This window comes from Chrysochloris asiatica, unplaced genomic scaffold, assembly GCF_000296735.1.
Source record: "Chrysochloris asiatica unplaced genomic scaffold, ChrAsi1.0 scaffold00244, whole genome shotgun sequence".
NCBI classification, from domain to species: domain Eukaryota; kingdom Metazoa; phylum Chordata; class Mammalia; order Afrosoricida; family Chrysochloridae; genus Chrysochloris; species Chrysochloris asiatica.
In genome coordinates this window covers 874,509-897,873 of record NW_006408762.1, presented here as the reverse complement: position 1 = coordinate 897,873, position 23,365 = coordinate 874,509, and positions in this window count along the sequence as shown.

Genomic DNA, 23,365 nt, shown 5'->3' with positions numbered 1-23,365 from the left:
AAAGACAGAGAGGATAAAATTTAAGGAAATGAAAAGAGAAGAAGAGTAAGCAAACAAAATCAATGAACAACTAAATGGGAAAAACAAAAACAAAAACAAAAACAAACCCCAAACAAAAGTAAACAGTGCATCTCTTGGACTCAGAGTAGAGCAGAGTAGAGAAAACTCTTGGGGGGGGGTGCGGGTTCTGCAATCCAAGAAGCTCATGAGGTGAATAGGGGAGGGATGTAACAGCAGAGTTCCTGGCCCTAGGTGGAATTCCTATGGACCTAGGTTTTATTTATGTTCAGGGCACTCAATCCAGGAGTAGTTTGTGGAGACCCTTGATGGAGCTGGTTTCAATGTCTTTTAGAACCACAGGGTAGCTGGTTATGAGGCTTTCTGCTTCACTAATGCTGGTCTAGTAGCTCTGCAGGTTCGGTAGCTCTGGAGCTAAGTCAGCGTAAATCCAGGCACCCAAGTGGTACAGCCAGCCCCTGCTTCACACTGGTTTGACTCTTAACCACATGTCTCTGGCTTCTGGATGATCAAGGTCTGTACTGTGAGTGGATGAGGGTGGGAGCTGGTGACACCTCTCATCTCTAGGGGAGCATGGGGGGGAAAAGAAGGAACTATACCTCTCCTGAAGCCTGTGAATCTGTTCTGCTAGTTCAAGAATCTGCTCACAAAAGTTCAAGATGGTTGTGCCATGTCTCACCAGCTGTTCACCAGTCAGTCTCCCTCTCTCACCTTCCCTGTTCAGCTTCTCCTCTCAGCAAGCACTCAATTCACTTCTATAAACTTTCCTCTGAAGTTCAGGGTTCTAAGATTTTCATCTGTGTCTGTTTCATTTGGTCTCTAGTATCTTTGTTGTAGAAGATCTGTGTACTATGTCTGTCTAGTCTGCCAACTTGCTGAAACTCTCCTGCTTCTATGACTTTGTAACAATATTTTTTGGCTTAACCACATGTTGTACACTAACATCACACCTCAGACAGTCAAAGTGAAAAAGGCATCTTTGTAAGGAAGCAAAGTTAAAGTACCTAAGGAACAGAGTCATCTTAAATATATTGATTACAAAAAAGAGCTGGAAACTGTATAAATTCAGAGGCTTGGTAGTAACAGTCCATGTCTACAGAACAGAATCAAGACAAAGGAAATGGCTAAGGTAAAAATCAAGTTTTTCTATGTTATACACACAAAGGAGAGAGAGCTAACATGTTTGTTTCAAGAAATGTATAAAAAAAAAACAAGGAAACCAAATGCAAGGAACCTATATTTTTAAAAAGTGTATGTTGTTGTTAAGTGCTTTCAAGTCAGTTCAGACTCAGAGTGATCTGGTATAGGGGTTCTGAGGCGAAGCTGGTGGGTTTGAACCACTGACCTGGTGATTGACAGCCCATAAAGTGTATAGTGGTGGTGGTGGTTTGCTATTGTGTGAGTTCCAACTCATAGCAACACTGTATATGATTTCCAAGGCTGTAAATTTTTATAGGAGCAGAAACCCTCATCTTTCTTTCATGGAGCAACTGATAGATTTGAAATGCTGATGATGCAGTTAGCAGACAAGCATGTAATCCATTACACTACCAGGACTCCTATATAAAAGTACATGTTTTTGTTGGTGTTAAGTGTCATCAAAGTAGTTCTGACTCATGGTGACCCTGAATAGGGTTTCCAAGGAGTGGTTGGTAAATTTGAACCACTGACTTTGCAGCTCAAATCAACCTTGCAATCCAGTGCACTATCCCACAGCACCACACTAGGACTCCATAAAGTGCATCACAGTATTGTAATGATTTAAGTATATTTTATATTTTTTATGATAGCAATGATAGTATTTTATGCTCCAAATTATAACAGAATACATACCATGCAAAGGAGGTAGCGCACGTTAAAATATTATTCAAATGATCAGAGTAGAGTGGCAAGATGGCAGACTACACAAACACGCTACACAGATCCTCCACAACAAAGACATGATAGATCAAATGAAACAGATACAGATGATAAACCTGGAGCCCTGAACTTTAGAGGAAAGGATAAAGAAATTGACTGAGTAATAAGAAGAAACTGAACAAGAGTGGCAAGAAGACAAATAGGTGAATTATGAACTGCTTTGGCAATCTTGAATCTTCTCAAGTAGCATTTGATCAACATGATGGCCTGATGGCACAAATGCATATTGATGACTGGCAACAAGAAAGGTATGATTCTACTTTATTCTCTACACTCTCCTGGTGACCAGAATTGTAGCCAGCCCTCACCATCAACTACCCAGTAGTCAGTGTCATTTCTTCCTTCACAGCCTCAGTTCTTCCTGAAGTTAGAACTGCACCCTTGTGGTTCAAGCACTGGGTACAGTGGACCACATCTGGAAATGTGTGGACTCCACCTCATCAGACTACCAGAAAGCATAGTGCCCCAACCACCACTGGCAGGCAAGAACTCCTGACCCTAGCTGCATACTGGGCACAAAATAATTCCTTCGGGGAACAAGAATCCTGACCCTAGCTGCCATCTGACCTTGCAAGAATTACTTTCTTATCAGTTATTAAACTATTTTTTCTTGCCATCACTTGTTGAGTTTTTCTCTACTCCATTTTCTTTACTTGCTTTTTTTTTTTTTTTTTTTTGGCTTTTAATATATATGTATTTTAATTTGCCTCACTGGACAGGAGACGGCAACCTTGCCCATAAGTCGCACCCATATACATACCTCATACAACTACATCTATTACGCAAGTGCAACTACGCACTTCTGTAAGAGCTGAGCAAAGATAGACAGCAACCAACACCTGCCAAACCTGCCCTGAATTGCACAAAACAAACAAACAGAACTGTGCACACACTTGCATTCTCTTTCACACCCACAAGGAGACAGGTGGTGAGTACCAAGAACCACACCAGTATACAATGATCAATTAAATGTAAATATGATACCAAATCTGATGTTGTGTATCTGAGCTGGGGGCAGGGCACCTCACATTTCTCCCAAGTAGCAGCTTGGAATTTCCAACTATTGTTCTAGCAATCCACAGCTGCTGAGCTGCCAGATCGGCCCGGTGTAGGATCAACACAAAGCAATCTGTAAAACCGCAGCATAATAGGACTCAACCATCCCGAGATTTGCGCAGCACACACACAGATAACTAACTGACCTTCAGAGACAAAAATAGGGAACAATCTTTCTCCAATTAACTCCCCAGTATCTACCTGCATACCAGATCTTCTGGCACGAGTGCAGCACAGAATAGGTTCCTACCGCAAACAACCTGACTAGAGTTCTGAGGTGGTGCGTCTGAGCCGGGGTGGGGCACCTTGCCTTTCTCTCAGGGAGAAGCAGGAAATTCCAGCTATTGACCTTGCAACCCAAGGACGCCGTGCATCCAGAGTTTGCTATGCAGGACAAACTCAAAGCAATCTATAAAACGCCAACAGAACAGGACTCAACCATCCCGAGATGGACGCTGAGCACAAGCAGAAAACTAACTGACCTTCAAAGACCCTCCATCTTACCAAGCATATCCTTCTCCAGCGACTGTTCCCTCCTGACAATATGTCCAAAGGATGAAAGATGAAGTTTAGCCACCTTGGCCTCCAAGGAGCATTCTGGCTGCACATCTTCCAAAACAGTTCTATTGGTCCTTTTGGCAGTCCATGGCACTTTTAGTATTCTCCTCCAACACCACAATACAAAGGTGTCAATTCTTCTACAGTCTTCCTTATACACTGTCCAGCTTTCGTATCCATATGAGGTTATTGAAAATACCATGGCTTGGGTCAGGCACACCTTAGTTCTCAGCTAACATCTTTGCTCTTCAACACTTTAAAAATTTCCTGTGTAGCAAATTTGCCTAATGCAATACGTCGTCTGATCTCTTGACTGCTGCTTCTGCAAGTGTTGATAGTTGATCCAAGAATGAAGTCCTTGACAACTTCAATTTTTTCTCCATTGATTAGAATGTTGTTTATTGGTCCAGTGGTGAGGATTTTTGTTTTCCTGACATTCAGTTGCAATCCATACCAAAGGCTGTGCTCTTTGATCTTCATCAAGCAAAGTTGTATCATCTGCATAACACAGGTTGTTAATGAGTCTTCCTCTAATCCTGATGCCACATTTTTCTTCAAAGAACCCAGCTTCTCATATTATTTGCTCAGCATACAGGTTGAATAAATATGGTGAAAGAACACAACTTTGTCGCACAACTTTCCCAATTTTAAAACATTCAGTGTTCCCATGCTCTGTTCGAACAACTGCTTCTTGGTCCAGGTGCAGATTCCACAGAAGTACAATTAAGTGTTCTGGAATACTCATACTTCTCAATGTTGTCCATAGCTTGTCATGATCCACACAATCGAAAGCCTTTGCGTAGTAAATAGAGCATAGGTAAACATCTTTCTTATATTCTCTGCTTTCAGCCAAGATCCATCGGACATCAGCAATGATATCTCTCATTCCACGGTTTCTTCTGAAACCGGCTTGAACCTCTAGCAGTTCTCTGTCAATGTATGATGGTAGAAGTTTCTGTATTACCTTTAGCAAAACTTTACTCGCTTGAGACATCAAAGAGATTGTCTGATGATTTCCGCATTCGGTTGGGTCACCTCTTTGGAATGGGCACAAATATGGATCTCTTCCAATCAGTCGGCCAGATAGTTGGCTTCCAAATTTCTTGGCAGAGATGAGTGAGTGCCTCCTGTGCCGTCTAGCTTTCTTGAAAGACTTCAATTTTTATTCCATCAATTCCTGGTGCCTTGTTCTTTGCCAATTCCTTCAATGCACTTTGGACTTCCTCTCTGAGTATCATTGGCTCTTGATCATATGCTACCTCTTGAAATGCTTGAACAGTAACCATTTCCTTTTGGTACAATACCTCTGTGTATTACTTCCATCTTTTCTCAAGGGGAAGTGAGGGAAAAACAGCAATGAAGCGGTGAGCTAAGCCATACTACATTCAATAGACTCCTGTGAACCACAGTGGAGACTTGTTTGGCCAGCAGTGTGGCATGACCTTGGGACTCTTGGGCCCAGAGACTATGACATAGCCTCGGAGGACTGAAGTGGAGAGTGAAGTGTCCAGCTGATAAGAAGAGAGGGCATATCCACAAGAGCACCCACACTTGCAGATAATGTCCACTTGACCTGTCTTCAATGACTGGATGATCAGAGCACAACTAGAGGAAGAAAGAAGAGGAAAAAAAGAATAATCTGATACAATTTGATGAACTTGACCTACACCTATGGATGCAGTAGCTCAAAAGAGGGAACAAATCTTACAGCAAGCATCATTCCCACCCCCTTCATGCATAGAGTGGACAGGGATGAACAACTTGGACATTGGCTATCCAAAATGGGGGGCTACAAAGGCAAGAAGAGACTGGCTTACAAGCTTTCAAGAGGAAACCTAAATCCTGAGGGCTTGGAGGACAGTAGAATAATCTCCACTGAGTAGTATCCAATCTGTCTAAGCGAAACTGAAGACAGGAAATGCAGATAGGTGTCTTGTGATACAATGGTGAATAATCGTTACCAGGACTGATTGTGAGGGTTGTAAATGTAAAAGCAGACATTTTGTGGTAAGGAGGGGAGTGATTAACTTTGCAGGCTAGGAGCGGAGATCCCTGGAACCATGAAGGGAGAAGAGTGGAGAGGAGGATCCTACCCAGAGAAGCAGTAATCCCCGAGATGGAGGCAAAGATGATGATGTGGCGAGATGAAGCAGCTGGGGACTCTGGACCCATGGAGGGAGAGGGCCAGTGCTGACAACTGGCGGTGGGGGGTGGGAAGCAGGCTTGTAGGATGTACCCTTTCATTGGTTGGTGATGCCTGGAGGGGATTATAAGCATGGCAATGAAACAATATACAATAGGATGAATGTAAAACTAATGTTCTCCCATGTAAACTATCACATAATTCACAGTAAAACATTAAAAGACAAAATGACTTTTAACCCCCACAGAAGTCCAATCATATAAAAATCCTAATAAAATTTTAATTTTGTTTTTAAATAGTTTGAGCATCATTAACAAACATCTTGAACTTTAAAATAGCAGCATGAACATATTATTATAATCTTCCCTTTATAGATGGTTGATAGAGTTAATGAGAAACATTCCTGTTTACTAATACTCTTGAAAGCTTGAAATACTCAGTAAACTATTTATTCAACTTGTCATATAAGTATGTTGCAGATATTCCTAAGGATGTATTCTAGTTGCCTGGCAATAGATTGTAGTCAAAGTCATTAAAAGTTCATTGAACATTGGAAGAATGTAATTTATTAAAATCCCTCACTTATTAAATCTGTTTTTAATTTTTGAAAATGTCTATTTTTTTCCTCAACTGATGAAATGAACTTGAAAAGAATTAGCAAAACCTCTGTAGAATTGTGACAGAGTAATTTCAGTGTTGTATATTAAAGTTTTCCATGACAAGGAGCTCTGGTAGCATAGTGGTTACGAATCGGGCTGCGAACCTTAAGGCCAGCAGTTCGAAACTACCAGCCGCTCCGCGGAGAAAGATGTGGCATTCTGCTCCCGTAAAGATTTACAGCCTCAGAAACCCTGTACAGGGTCGCTATGGGTCGGATCCGACTCGACGGCACTTAACAACAACAACAACAACAATGACAAGAGCTGAAGGCTGAATTTAGATTAATATATTTATAGTTGTTTAAAGGATTTGTTTTTGTTTTGATTTTTTTCCAGAAATAGATTTTGTTTTGAATCCTTTACAATCTTTCCAGTATCTTCCTTTCCAAATGAATAATGACATCATATATCTGCACATTTAATGGATACATATAATAGCAAAAAGTTTTTCATATTGACTCCTAGATTTATTAATAAATACTTAATGACATAGGTAATAGAAGTTAGAGTTTTTCCATGAATTTATACTGAAGCAATATCAAGTAAGAATAAGTTTTGGAGGATAAGTATATGACCATTTTATTTATTTTTATTTTTTGATAGTTTACATGGGAGAACATTTGTTTTACATTCATCCTATAGTATATCATTTCATTGCTATGGTTATAATCCCCTCAATGCATCATCAACCACTCAAAGGGTATATACTACAAGAAAGCCCCCTGGTCATCAGCACACAGCCCCTCTCCCTCTTTGTGTCTAAAGTCCCCAACAGCTCCATCTCTCCACATCATCGTCTCTGCTTCTCTGGGTAGGGTCCCACTCTCCAATCTTCTCCCTTGATGGTCCCAAGGACCTCCGTTCTTAGGCTGAAAAGTTAATCCTTGCTAAAAAACGTCTACCTTTACATTCCATCCCTCACAATCAGTCCAGATAACAATTATTCACTATTGTATCACAAGAGATCCATCTGGATTTCATTTCATCAGCCCCGCCTAGACAGATTGTATACTACTCATTGGAGAGTCTACCTTCCTCCATGCCCTATGAATCTAGCTTCTCTTGAAAGCTTGTAAGCCAGTCACTTCTTGCCTTTGTAGCCCCCCCCCCCCATTTTGGATAGCCAATGTCTAAGTTGCCCATCCCTGTCTACTCTGTGTATGGAGGGGGTGGGAATGATCCTTGCTGTAAGGATTTGTTCACTGTTTTCAACTACTGCATCCATAGGTGTATAAGTCAAGTTCATCAAATTGTATCAAATTGCGCTTTTTTCCCCTCATCTTTCTTCTTCTGGTTGAGCTCTGATCATCTAGTCCTTGAATCCAGGTCAAGTGGATATTATTTGCAAGTGTGGGTGTTCTTGTGCAGATGCCCTCTCTTCTTAACCGCTAGATGCTTTACTCTCCACTCTAGTCCTCTGTGGCTATGTCACTGACTCTGGGCCCAAGACTCCCCAGGTCTTGCCACAATGCTGGCTAACCAGGTCTTCACCCTGGTTCATAGAAGTCTATTGAATATTGTAGGGCTTAGCTCGCCACTTCATTGCTGTTTTCCCCTCACTTATCTTTATCGGTGACGAGCGTAGTCACCAATCAGAGTGTGCATTCCCATTGAGTCTTATTCTTGGAAGGGGGACCCAACCACTTGCCTTGATGTTTCCTGGGCAAGCAACATGCTTGTTCTTGTAGTAACAGTCAGTCTGCCTCTATTGTTTTTCCTACACGTCTTTCTTTCAAGAAGTATCTTCTGTTCTTCTAGCCGCTCCAGGGTGGTCCACTAATCATTTCAAGTGGAAATTTCCCATCTCTGAAGATCTAGATGTGGTTCAGGCTTCCATCTATAGTCTTATGTATTGCAGAGGCTCTGCAGGAAGCCTCCTTCACTGGTCACGTTGTAGCCCCATTTTAGGTATTCCAATCAGTTATAGCAGAAGACGGACTTACAAGCTTTCTATGGTGATGTTTCTGGCTATTCCTTTCTCTCTCCCTCCAGTGTCTATTTTATAATATCATGCAAGGAAAACCAAGATTCAGAAGACAGCCAAGCATCAATCAAGATTTCAATTTTGATTCCATCAATTTCTGGTGCCTTGTTCTTTGTCAATTCCTTCAGTGCACCTTGGACATTCTCCCTAAGTATCATTGACTCTTGATCATATGCTACCTCTTGAAACTGTTGAACATTAATCATTTCCTTTTGGTACAGTGACTCTGTGTATTCCTTCCATCTACTCTTGATGCTTTCTGCATCAATCAATAATTTTCCCAGAGAATCTTTCAATAACAAAAGTCAAGGCTTGAAATTTTTCTTCAGTTCCCCTAGCTTGAAAAATGCTGAGCGTGTTCTTCCTTTTTGGTTTTCTGATCCAGATCTTTGCACATTTTATTATAATATTTGGTTTTATCTTCTCGAGCTGATCTTTGAAATTTTCTGATCAGCTCTAGAACCTCCTCATTTTTTCCATTTGCTTTAGCATCTCTACTCTGGAGAGAAAGTTTCAGAATCTCTTCTCACATCCATTTTGACCTTTTCCTTCTTTCTTGTCTTCTTAATTACTTTTTGCTCTCTTCACATGTGATGTTCTTGATGCCATCCAACAACTCTTCTGGTCTTTGGTCTTTAGTGTTTACTATATCAAATCTGTTCTTCAGATGATCTCTAAATTCAGGGAGCATATATTTGAGGTCATATTTTGGCTCTTATGGACTTGTTTTCATTTTTCAGCTTCATTTTGAATTTGTATATGAGTAATTGATAGTCTGTTCCACAGTCTGCCCCTGGCCTTGTTTTCACTGATGACAAGGAGCTTTTCCATCATCTCTTTCTACAGATGTAGTCAATTTGATTTCTATGTGAGGTCCATGTGTATAGTCTTCTGTTATGCTATCTAAAGAAAGTATCTGAAATGAACAAATCATTGTTTTTTGCAGAATTCTGTTATGCGTTCTTCAGCATCATTTCTATCACCAAGGCCATATTTTCCAATGATTGGTCCTTCCTCTTTGCTCCCAGCCTTTGCATTCCAATCACCAATAATGAGCAATACATCTTGACCACATGATTGATCAACTTCAGACTGAAGAAGTTGGTAGAATTCTTCTATTTCATCCTTACTGGCTTTAGTGGTTGTTGCATAAATTTTTAATAATAATGGTATTAACTGGGCTTCCCTGTAGGCACATGGATATTATCCTATCACATACAGCATTGTACCTCATGACTGATCTGGATATGTTCTTTTTGATGATGAATGCAACACCATTCCTTTTCAATTTGTCATTCCCTGCATAGTAAACCATGTGGTTTTCAGATTCAAAATGGCCAATACCAGTCCATTTCAGCTCACTACTGCCTAAGATATAGGTGTTTATGCTTTCCATTTCATTTTTGACAACTTTCAATTTTCCCATATTCATACTTCATACCTTCCATGTTCTGATTTTCAATGGATGTTTTCAGCTGTTTCTCTTCATTTTGAGTTGTGCCCCATCAGCAAAAGAAAGTTCTGTGGGCTTTTATCCCACGATTTTAACTCCATTCATGTGAACTCTACTTTGAGGAGGCATCTCTTCCCCAGTCGCATTTTCAGTACGTTCCAACCTGAGGGGCTCATTTTCCAGCACTGTATCTGACAGTATTTCTCTACTATTCATAAGGTTTTCAGTGACTAAAGTTTCAGAAGTAGTTTGTCACTCTTTTTTCCTAGTCTGTCTTTGTCTAAAAGCTCATCTGAAACCTGTTCACCATGGGTTACCCTGCTGGTTATTTAAAACTCCAGTGAATATAGCCCTCAGAATCACAGCATCTCACAAGCCTGGTACCACCATATGACAGACAGATGAGTAGTGGCCATTTGATTTAATAATGCAATACATAGTATAATACAATAGATAATATAATTTCTAAAATGACAACAACATAGGCTGCTTTCTTTGTGCTAAAAAAATGAACTATGTATAAATAAAGATGTCAAGGAGCTCAAGTTGTCCTAGAAGCACTGAGAGATAAAAAGATGAACAATATCTGCTGTCTGCTCTTAAGGAGCACATAATTAAGTTAAGGAAGCTCTGGTAGCATAGTGGCTACGAATCAGGCTGTGAACTTCAGGGTCAGCAGTTCGAAACTACCAGCTGTTCCACGGGAGAAAGAGGAGGCGTTCTGCTTCCGTAAAGATTTACAGCCTCAGAAACCCTGTACAGGTTCGCTATGAGTCGGAACCGACTCCATGGTGCATTACAACAACAACAAGGAAGATAAGAAATATAGGCAGGTTAATTACAATTCAAGGGAGGAACTGATTGATTCCAGAAAGGAGGTACATTCAATGAGCCCTGGGAAATCAGCAAGGTGAGATCTATTCAGGCAGAAGAATTCCTAGCACTGGTGGCATTTGGATAGCTTGTTGAAAGAATTAGGCATATGGGCCATGAGAACAAAAATGCTTCACAATTAAGAACAGGATAATTAAACACATGAACACAGCAAATGTCTGGTGCACGGTTGGGGACCAAAAGACTTACAGGGCTCATAAAACTTTAAGTCTGGATCTAACCAGACAAAGTCTGCTTATCAACACAGCAGGGAAGGTAGCTTTCCCAAGGTCGCCTGATTCACAGTAAAGGACAGACTTGTAACTATGCAAAACAGCAATGACTTGCAGAACCACCCTATATATACTCTGAGATTTGAAATAAACTTTGTCACTTGCCATCAGCTTGTGACCCTTGCTTGTTCGTTCATCCTTGCCTCTCCTTCGGGAAACCCACGCAGTGGTCTCAGCAGGTCTCGGACCCCGATAGTGCACACTGATATATATCTAATAGTGCAGTTTCCTTGAGCCAAATAAATGAAAGAGATTGGCTGGAAGGAAATTTGAATATTCAAGTTCACGTCTTGAATGAGAGATAGAGGGGCTGTGTGGATATTTAAATTTTGGGTGTTGAGGAGTCAGAACCGTACTTTAGGAGGTTGCTTGTTTTGGGCAGGGGCAGCAAGAAATAATCTGAATCTATTGTACTTTTGATACTAAGGTATATTAGAAATGGTATGCTGGAGCAGACCAGTACTGACTTGTATGAGTTGATTGTATGCATCTCTTTCAAACTTTATGCAGTGATATGTTGTTAGTTTGAATTCAACCATGGTAGAATTATTTACACCATGTTTTTGTTAGCTAATATCATGTTACTGAGAATGAAACACTCCCTAGTCCTGAGCCATATTCAAAATTGATGCAATGTTTGAGTTCATTGTTGCTGTCACTATGTCAATCCACTGCATTGGAGGTTTTCCTCTTTTTCACTGACCCTCCACTTTTCCAAGCATGATGTCCTTTTCCAGGGACTTGTCCCTTCTAACCATATGTCCAAAGTACAAGAGACAAAGTCTCACCATCCTCACTTCTAAGGAACATTCTGGTTGTACTTCTTCCAAGACAGAATTTTTATTCTGGCAGTCGATGGTACTTTTAATATCATTTTCCAACACCATAATTCAAATGCATTGATTCTTCTGTGGTCTTCCTTATTCATTGCCCAACCTTCACATGCATATAAAGCTATTGAAAATAACTATAGCTTGTTTCAGGCGCACCTTTATTCTTTAACAATTAAAAGAGGTTTTTTTGCAGCATATTTACCTAATGCAAAATGTCTTTTGATATATTGATCACTGCTTCCATTGATGTGGATTCAAGCAAAATGAAGCCTTTGATAACTTCAATCTTTTCTCCCTTTACCATATTATTTATTGGTTCAGTTGTTAGGGTTTTCATTTTCTTTACTTTGGTGTGCAATCCATACTGAAAGCTGTAGTCTTTGATCTTCACCAGTAAGTATTTTAAGTCCTCTTCACTTCCAGCAAGCAAGGTTGTGTCATCTGCATTACACAAGTTATTAATGAGTCTTCCTCCAATCCTGATGCCATGTTCTTCTTCATATAATCCAGTTTTTCAGATTATTTTTCCAGCAAATGGGATAATTTCCTTAGCAAACAGACTGAATACATATGGTGAAATGACACAACCCTGGAATATACCTTTCCTGATTTTAAACCAATCAGTATTCCCTTGTTCTGTTCAAATGACTCCCTCTTGGTCTATGTACAGGTTCATCATGAGCACAATTAAGTGTTCTGGAATGCCCAGCCTTTGAAATGTTATCCATAATTTGTTATGATTCACACAATCGACTGCTTATGCATCGTTAATTTGCACTATAGGAATTGACAAGTGCTACAAGTCAGTACTTGTTACTCTTTCTGAGAGCTGGTTATTAAATTTCAACCAGCACAGCACTGAATGTACACTATATTATTGTTTATTTCATAGTGTGTATACAGAATTTTCATTAAAAAACAAAATCCAATTTACTGCCATTGAGTTGATTTCAACTCATAAAAATCCTACAGAACAGAGTAGAAGTGCTCCATAGAGTTTCCAAGACTGTAATTCTTAACTGGAACAGACAGCCAGTTCACTGGACCTGAAATTCATGTGCTTGTACAGAAAAGTAAATAGTAGACTTCTTATCTAATTTACCCCTGGGGACACCATGACCAAGCAGCCAATGTCATAAGTCCAGAGAAATCAGACATATTCTGATTACTGCTTTGACTTTGTTTTTTGTTTTGTTTTTTCATTTATTTTATTGTTGTTATAGCTATAATGTTAAATTTTTTCCTTTTACTTCTTCTTATAACTATTTTCTCTTTCATCCAAGTTAATAGGTGTCTACACTCCTGTGACTCATCTTCCCTTCCCCTCCCTCACCTGGTAGCCATCATTCAGTGTAACAACCTTTGTGATTTTTTACTTTTTGCAATAGTGGTCTTACACAATATTTCTCTTTTGGTGACTGGCTTATTTTATTCAGTATAATGTCCTCCAGGTTGTTTCACATTATAAGGTGTTTCACAGAATCATCATTATTCTTTAATATTGTATAGTATTTCATTGAATGTATGTACCAAAGTTTGTTTATACACTATTCTGTTGATGTTCATTTAAATTGTTTCCAAGATTTTGCTGTTGTGAAAAGGGCTAAAATGAGTATGGGTGTGCATATATCTGTTTGTGTCATCACTCTTATTTCTCTAGGATATATACCAAGTAGTGGTCTATCTCTGTTGTCAAATGGCATTTCTATTCCAATTCTTTGAAGAAGCACCATGCCATTTTCCACAGTGGTTTCACCATTTTGCAGTCTCACCAGCAGTACATGAGCATTTCAGTCTCTCCATACTCTCACCAGCATTCGTCATCTTCTATTTTTGTTGTTGTTAACATTATTATTGATGCTGGGATGAATTGATATCTCATTGTTGTTTTGATTTGCATCTCTGTAATGGAATCCTATGGAATCCTAGTGTGGCACTGTGGTATAAACTACATGGTCGGTGGTGAAACTCACCAGCTGCTCTTTGGAAACCCTACACAGTCCTCAAAAGTGACTAAACAGCACTTAACAACAAGAAATGGGCTCCTGGTGTGGCAATGTGGGATCAGCACTGGACTATGAACTGCAAAGTCAGCAGTGCAAACCTACCAGCTGCCCCTTGGAAACTCTATACAGGGTTCCTATCAGTTGGAACTGACTCAACGGCACTTAACAACTTGACATCAACAATGACAAATGATAGCAAGCATCTCTTTGTACGTTTGTTGACTGCCTGAATGTCTTCTTTGGTGAAGTGTCTGTTCATGTCTTCTGCCCAGTTTAAAATGGTATTGTCTTTTTCTTGTTGAGATGTTAATACTTTCCGTAAATTTTAGAGATTAGTTCTTTGTCTGATATGTCATTGCCAATTTTTTTTCCATCTGTGGTTTTTGTTTTTAATATTTTCATACACATAAGTATCTAATTTTTACGAGATCCCATTCATCTAGTTTGTTTTCTGCTGTTGATGTATTTTCAATTATGTTTGATAGTATATTTCTGCCACATATTAGGAGTCCTGGTGTGGCACTGTGGGATAAAGCACTGGACTGCAAGGTTGGTTTGAAACACAAGGTTGGTGGTTGAAACTCACCAGCTGCTCCCTGAAAACCACATACAGGGTTGTTACAAATCAGAAACTACTCTATGGCACTTAACAACAACAACAAGTTTGTCCCTATTTTCTCATTCATGATTTTTACTGTTATGGGTTTTATATCTAGATCTTTCATCCATCTTTTGTTTGTTTTTGTAGATGGTGTGAAATATGGATCCTTTTCCATTCTTCTGAAAATGAATATCCCGTTTTGCTAATGCCATTTGTCAAAGAGACTACCTCTTCCCTGTAAAATGTGTTTCAGCCTTTTGTCAAAGATCAACTCCCCATATGTTGATGGATTTACTGGATTTCCAATTCTGGCTGATTGCTGTTTTGGCTATCTTGGCTATGTAGTACATTATGAGTTCTGGAAATGAGAATTCTACTTTGTTATTCTTTAGTAGAAGAACAAGGTTCTCTGTCCTTTCCCTATAAAGTTGGTGATTAGTTTTTCTGTCTCTAAAGAATGATGCTGGAATCTGGATTGGGATTGCATTTTATCCATTGATCACTTTGGGTGGTATTATCATTTTCACAATGATATGTTTCTAGAAATGTGTCCATAAGCATGGTCCATTATTCCGTTTATGTGGGGTTTTTTGTTTGTTATTCTTATTTCTTGCAGTTGTGTTTTGTCGGGTTTTTTTTGTATAGGTCTTTTGTTTATCTGATTAGATTCATTCCTAAGTATTTCATCTTGTGGATGGTTATTGCATATAGTATTATTTTCTTGATTTCCTTTTCAGAATGTTTTTGTTAGTGTAAAGGAATCCACTGAATTTTTTATGTTGATCTTGTACCCTGCCATTTTTCTGAATCTTTCAATGAGTTCCAATAATTTTCTTGCTGAGTCTTTGGGACTTTCTATATATAGGATCATATTATCTTCAAATAGAGATCATTTGTATTATAGGTAGGTAGTGTGTTTCTAGAATTGTGTCCATTTCTTCTAGGCTTTCCAGCTTTCCAATTTGTTGGAATGTAGCTCTTCATAGTATTTTGTTATTATCCTTTTATTTCCGTTGGTTCTATTGTGATGCCACTCATTTAATTACTTATTTGTATTATTTGCATCTTCTTCTTTTCCTTTGTTAGATTTGCCAGTGGTTTGTGGATTTTACTACTCCCTTCTATGAACCAACTTGTTACCATGCTAATTCTATCTGTTGTTTTTCTGTTTAATTTATTTCTGATCTCATCTTTATTATTTCTTTTCTTTCGCTGAGTGTAGGTTTATTTTGCTGCTTTTCATCTAGTTGTTCGAGATATTGGGTTACAGTGTTGATTTTGGTTCTTTCTTATTTTTGAATGTATGTGTTTATTGCTATAAAATGCCCCCTGAGCACTGTCCCAAAGGATTTGTTATGTTTCTTTCATTCTCATTCGATATCAGGAATTTCAAAAATTTCATTTTATATATCTTCTACTACCCAGTCTTGGTGTGGCACTGTGGGATAAAGCACTAGACTGCAAGGTCGGTTTGAATCACTAGGTCAGCAGTTCAAAATCACCAGCCACTCCTTGGAAACCCTATACAGGGTAGTTATGAGTTGGAACTAACTTGAGGGCACTTAACAACAACCCAGTAGCTTTCAAGCAGGGTATTATTCAATTTCCATGTATTTGATTTTTTTGTCTTGATCTTTCCATTGTTGATTTCTAATTTTACAGCATTGTGGTCAGAGAAGATACTTTGTAATATTTCAGTTTTTAAAAATTTATTGAAGTTCGCTTTGTGACCTAACATATGGTCTATTTTGGGGGGTGTTCTTGTGTACTGGAAAAGAGTGTATACCATATTGTTGTTTGGTAGAGTCTTCTGTTTATGACTATGAGGTCAAATTAGTTGATTATGTTGCTTAGTTCTTCTGTGTCTTTGTGGCTGTTGTTGTTAAATGCTGTCGAGTCAGTTCCAAATCATAGTGACCCTGTATAAGGTTTTCAAGGAGCAACTGGTGAATTTGAACCACTGACCTTGCTGTTAAAACTGACCTTGCTGTTAAAACTGACCTTGCAGTCCAGTGCTTTATCCAACAGCACCACTCCAGGACTAGTTTCTTTATAGTTGGTCTGTTCTTCATTGTATGATGTATTAATATTTCCTACTATTGTGCTTATCACTAAGTGATGTATTAAAAATCTACTATTACTTTGCTTAGCTTAATACATCACTTTCAATGAAGGACAGACCAACTATAAAGAAACTTAAAGACACAGAAGAACTAGGTTGGTTTGAACTGCAAGATTGGCAGTTAAAACTCACCAGTCACTCCTTGGAAACCATTATACAAGGTCATTATGAGTTGCAACCAACTGGACGGCACTTAACAACAACTATTATTGTATGGTTGTCTGTTTCTATCTTCAATTCTTCTAGAGTTTGATTTATGTATTTCAAGGCTTTTTCATTGGGTGATTACATATTAATTATAGTTATGCCCTCTTGTTCAATTGATTCTTTAATCATTCTATAATGTCCTTCTTTGTCTCTAATACTGTTTTTTGCCTTGAAGCCTATTTTGTCAGAAATGAATATTGTCAATACGGCTAATTTTTTATTGTGCAGTGCAGTGAATTATTTAATGTCTCTTCTAGCCATAGTTTTTGTAAACTGCCACCAAACAATTTTTTTTTTCCCTGATGGATCTGGATAGGAGTAGATGAGTGATGGGGTGGGGGAGATGCTGATGTTTTGATTATATGGTACAGCTGTGAGTGATTGTTAACAGGGCTAATTGTGAAAACTTGGAACCCTAATGTGTATTAAAAGAGTCATCTCAGAAGGAACGAGATCTCACTACCATCAAGGAAGAAAAACTAGGAGAGGAGTGCATATTTTAGACCACGAGATACCTGCTCATTGAACCGCCTTGACCCAAGGACAGAATGCTTTGACACAAGAGAAGAAACAGAGGAGGATCAAAGGAGCAGCAGCACCAGAACCAAGGGCCAAAGCACAAAACAGAGCAGTGGATTTTCTGGCCCGTGAGCAGGTAAAACTGAGTGCCTTTGCACAGGAGAGCCTTTTGTGTAATGGGGTGCTTACAAACACATGATTAGGATGCTTGGTTTGTGAACCAATGGAGCTAGAACTGAGTACCTTTGGGCAGAGGCTTATGATGGATTGGTGTGCCCTGTGAGCATTTTTCAGCAGCCCTAAAAGAGCTGTGTAACAAGAGAGAGGCCAGGGCAAAAGGCCAAGATCCCAAGAGAGGCCTATCTGTGAGCAGGGCTGAGCAGAGGATCTCCTGTATGGGAAAACTGTGCTCTGGAAATTTCTGACCTTGAATTGTGACCTGTTAACTTCTCTATTAAACTCCATAAACTCATAGTGTCTGAGTTCTGTGTGGACATTACAATAAATTATTGAACCCAGGTGAGAAGTAGAAAGAGTGATGTGGGATAGATGGTTTGGTAATACTTTTTTATTGCAGTTGAATCCATTTACATTAAGTCTAATTATCAGTACATATGAATTGATTTCTGTCTTTTTTTTTAAAGTTTTATTGTGAATTATGTGATAGTTTACATGGGAAAACATTAGTTTTACATTCATAATATCATATATTGTTTCATTGCCATGGTTACAATCCCCTCCATGCATCACCAACCAACGAAAAGGTATATCTACTATCTGACCTGTGCTCCACCTACCCCTCTCTCCCCTTAGCCCCCCACCCATATCCCAGCAGCCAGCAAAGACTCCACCCTCCTTTAATATGGGTTCTTTTTCTTAGTCTTTTACAGTAGTGGTCCTACTCAGTATTTCTCCTTTTGTGACTGACCAATTTCACTCAAAATAATGTCCTCAAGGTTCATCCATGTTATGCAGTGGCTTGCAGCTTCCTTATTATTTCTCAAAGTAGCATAGTAATCCATTTTGTGTATGTACCACAGTTTGTTTATCCATTCTTCAGTTGATGGGCACTTTGGCTGCATCCATCTTTTTACTGTTGTAAATATTGCTGCTATGAACATTGATGTGCATATATGTTCTTGTGTTGTGGCTCGCATTTCTTGTAAGTAAATACCAAGTAGAGGGATTGCTGTATCATTGGCGGCCAGGAGGCAGGCATGCAGAATGTGCCCTTTGGTGGTGCAAATTATTATATATGCCTGAGTGTTTAAAAAGGAGCTAAAGTGAATAGACAGAAATACTGTTATCTGATGGTACATGGAGGAGATTATAATCATTGTAATAAAACAAGGTGTATGATTTGTTGAATGTAAAACTGATGATCTGCCCTGTAATCTTTCACTCGATTCACAATAAAACTTAAAAAAAAAAAAAAAAAAGCTCATAGTAGGTGCTCATTAAAAGAAAAAATGCCATTATACTCAGAAGTTACAGATCTTATTAACTATGTGCTTAATCTGTCATATGATACTTGATTTATAGAAATCCTTGGAAAGAGACATACATACAGATCAATTTTTCAGTAACATTTATGCCTTTTCTTTAATATAAATAAATGTTTTAGTTATAATTTATTCAAGACAAAGATTTTGGATGGTTCACTAAAGTACATCATAGCATTTCTAAAGTTTAATTTCATTTATTTATTTATTAGTTTTTTTATTTCATTTAATACTTTAAAATTTAAAATGATCATAGACTATTCATAGATGGTGTTTCTTAATTTTGACCATTAGCTTTAACAGATTGCTTGGAAATACTTGTAACCATGTTCTTATCACAAAATACTATATTTAGTTTTGGTGTGGTGCCATAGAATAAGCACCTGACCTAAAGATCGGTTTGAACCGCCAACTCAGTGGTTCCAGCTCACCAGTCACTTCTTGGAAACCCTATACAGGGTCACTAGGAGTCAAATCCGACATGACAGTACTAATAACAACATCAACAACATACTTAGTTATCCTAGTTATATTAAGATTTCATCATACATTTATTTAGATTGGTATATTAATAGTTACATTTTGTACTCACTGTGAAATCAAAATGAGTAAAGAAATTATTATGTACACTGCAATACTGGTTATCTGGAGTCCTGGTGTGATACGGTGGGTTAATGTGCTGAACTGCAAAGTTGGTGGTTCAAGCTCACCAGTTGCTCCTCAGAAACCCTATACAGTGTCTCTGTGGATTCGAAATGACTTAATGGCACTTAACAGCAACAACGGTTATTGCAACTCGTGTGTTAAAATCAATTGAAATTCAAGTAATATAACCTAGAATTGTTTATTTCTTTTCTGATTAATTACATAAAAAAGTCTTTGTATATATGTTGTTGTTGTTATTAAGTGACATAGAGTCAGTCCTGACTCATATCGACCCTGTATAGAGTCTCCGAGAAGTGGCTGTTGAGTTTGAACCATTCACCTCAGGTTTCAAACAGACCTTGCAGCCCAGTGCTTATCCTAGAGGGCCACACCAGGACTCCTTATATATATATATAAGTGGTGGTGGCGGTGGTGTGCCATGAAGTCGGTTCTGACTCTAGTGACCCCGTATAGGGTTTCCAAGACTATACATCTTTGTTGTTGTTGTTAAGTGCCATTGAGTCAGTTCCAACCCATAGCGACCCTAGATATGATTTCCAAGGAGCAGCTGGTGAGCTTGAATCACCAACCTTGCAGTTCAGGGAGCAGAAAACCTCGTCTTTCTCTTGCAGAATGGCTGGTCGTTTCAAACTGCTGACCTTGAAATTAGCAACCTGACTCTTACCACTATGCTACCAGAATTTCTATATATATATATTGTTATTGTTGTTGTTGTTAAATGAAGTTGAGTCGATTTCGGCCCATAGCAACCCTGTATAGGGTTTCCAAGAAGCAGCTGGTGAACTTGAAGCTCCAACCTTGCAGTGCAAACAGTTTTGCAGTCTGGCGCATTAACCCACAGCGCCACACCAGGACTCCTTTATATATATACGCATGTCTATATTTCTTATGTGAAAATTAGGGAAATTCGGCTAACCTCAGTGTGATTTTAGAAACTTGCATTTTTGTGTAACTATTTTAGTTGTCTCATTTGCACAGCAGTATTATGATACAAAGGATCAAGACCCCAGGAAAGGCATATATTTTACCATAAAATGGTACCCGTTTGGTGGTTTCTTAGAAAAATTTTTAATTAAATTTTATAATTTGCAATATATTATACAAATATGTCTGTAGTCCTGGTGTGGCCCTGTAGGATAAGCACTGATAGGGTAAGTTGACAGAAGGAAAATTACTGAGGAACTGATCAGTAGGGGCAGCAACAGGAAAAGATCAATCGAACCATAAAAGAACTTCTAAATAAAAAGAACAGAGGGGCAGGATGTGGACAAGATTTTAAAAAATCTATCTCCTTGTAAGGGGACAGGATATAAAGAACATAAAAAAAAAAAAAAAAAACACAAAAAACTATCTCTTTGCGCATCCAGAAACCATCAGGGTTTGTGAACCATCAGCTGCGTATTAACCTTCCCCTTACCCAGTTTTCAGTGCAAGCACAAAATCAGTTATATTCAGTATCCTAGCAGCCTCCACAAAGGAATCCATCTTGAACTCTTAGACTCCATCATGGATACCAGATGCACATGCAGGATGGGAAAATAAAAACAAAGAAAGAACACATAGAAACCAAAATGTGAAACAGGAAACGCCTATATTACCCCCAAACACACCAACCCCCAACCCCAAAAACTCCAATCTGGCAGAACAGTATCACAGCTTTACCCCTAGCTGCAAAAACACCTTGCACTTCTGGTGTGCCGTTGCTGTATCAGCACTGGACTATGAACCACAGGGTTGGCAGTTCAAACCCACCAGCTGCTCCTCAGAAACCCTATACATGATTGCTATGAGTTGGCATCAACTCAGTGGCACTTAACAACAACATAAAAATACATTAGATTAAGACCTCACGAAGAGATGTTGCTATTTGCAGTGTGTCTTCCCTGAAGGAGGCTTTACTATCTATGCGAGGTGTTTTTCCATACTCTGATAAACATTTTTTTTTTCTGGTACAGTGAGGAGCTCCGTCACCAACAACATAGAATACCGGGCCAAGAAGGCTCGGGGGATGGTGCTAGAACTCTGAACCATATATAAAGGAATATTTAGAAGATTGGAAGGCTTACAGATAGGGAAATTTGTAGGAGAATCAAGAAATCCATTGCTTTCTAATTCAAGACTCTCAGCTATTCCCAGAGCTACCACCTTGGGAGAGAACAACTGGGAGAAGGATCAGAACAGCCAACAACGCCTGACAGAACTGAGGAGATACAGGTGTGGACATTCATTTTTTTGATATCTGTCCATTGTTCATTGGTCTCTTGCTGATTGCACACCTCCATTCTGGTGACTAAAGGGGATACCTGAGCAAATGGATACCCCACCCTCACTCCTGGAGGGTTCTGCTATGCAGACGCATGGATCTCCTCAAAATTTAAAGTGACAGTTTCAACATAAAACCAAACGACCACCACTTGTCTCTCTGCCGTACTGTGGTGGCTTGTGAGTTGTTATAATTCTGAGGGCTATGTCACCGGTATTTTAAATAACCAGCAGGGTCACCCAAGGTGGACAGGTTTCAGATGAGCTTCCAGACAAAGACAGACTAGGAAGAAAGAGTGAGGAACTACTTCCGAATCTTTAGTCACAGAAAACCATATGAATAGCAAAGAAACACTGTCAGATACAGTGCTAGAAAATGAGCCCCTCAGGTTGGAGGGCACTAAAAATGCGACTGGGGAATAGATGCTTCCTCAAAGTAGAGTTGACCATGATAACGTGAATGGAGTTAAGCTCCTGGCATAAGAGCCCACAGAACCTTCATTTGCTGATGGGGTACAACTCAAAATGAAGAGAAACAGCTGTAAACATCCATTGAAAATCAGAAGATGGAATGTACGAAGTATGAATCTGGGAAAATTGGAAGTTGTCAAAAATGAAAAGGAACGCATAAACACCGATATCTCAGGCATCAGTGAGCTGAAATGGACTGGTATTGGTCATTTTGAATCTGAAAACCACAGGGTTTATTATGCCAGGAATGACAAATTGAAAAGGAATGGTGTTGCATTCATCGTCAAAAAGAACATATCCAGATCAGTCATGAGGTACAACGCTGTATGTGATAGGAAAACATACATGCGAAGGAGCTCGGGTAATGTAGTAGTTACAAATCAGGCTGCAAACCGCAAGGTCAGCAGTTCAAAACTACCAGCTGTTTCATGGGAGAAAGATGAGGATTTCTGCTCCTGTAAAGATTTACAGCCTCGGAAACCCTGTACAGGGTTGCTATGAGTTGTAACCGACTCCACGGCACATAACAACAACAACAGCAACAACCACAACAGGGATGCCCAGTTAATACCACTATTATTCAAATTTATGCACCAACCACTAAAGCCAGTGAGGATGAAACAGAAGAATTCTACCAACTTCTTCAATCTGAAATTGATCAAACATGCTCATTATTGGTGATTGGAATGCAAAGGTTGGGAGCAAAGAGGAAAGACCAGTAGTTGGAAAATATGGCCTTGGTGATAGAAATGATGCTGGAGAACACAGGATAGAATTCTGCAAAACCAATTATTTATTCATCTAAAATACCTTCTTTAGATAGCTTAACACATGACTATACACATGAACCTCACCAGATACAATACATAGAAATCAAATTGACTACATCTGTGGAAAGAGAAGATGGAAAAACTCCATATCATCAGTGAAAACAAGGCTAGGGGTGACTGTGGAATAGACCATCAATTAATCACATGTAAATTCAAACTGAAGCTGAAGAAAATGAAAACAAATCCATGAGAGCCAAAATATGACCTTGAATATATCCCACCTAAATTTAGAGATAATTTGAAGAACAGATTTGATACAGTAAACACTAAAGACCGAAGACTAGAAGACTTGTGGGATGACATCATACATGAAGAAAGCAAAAAGTCATTAAGAAGACAAGAAAGAAGGGAAAAAGTCAAAACGGATGTTAGAAGAGACTCTGAAACTT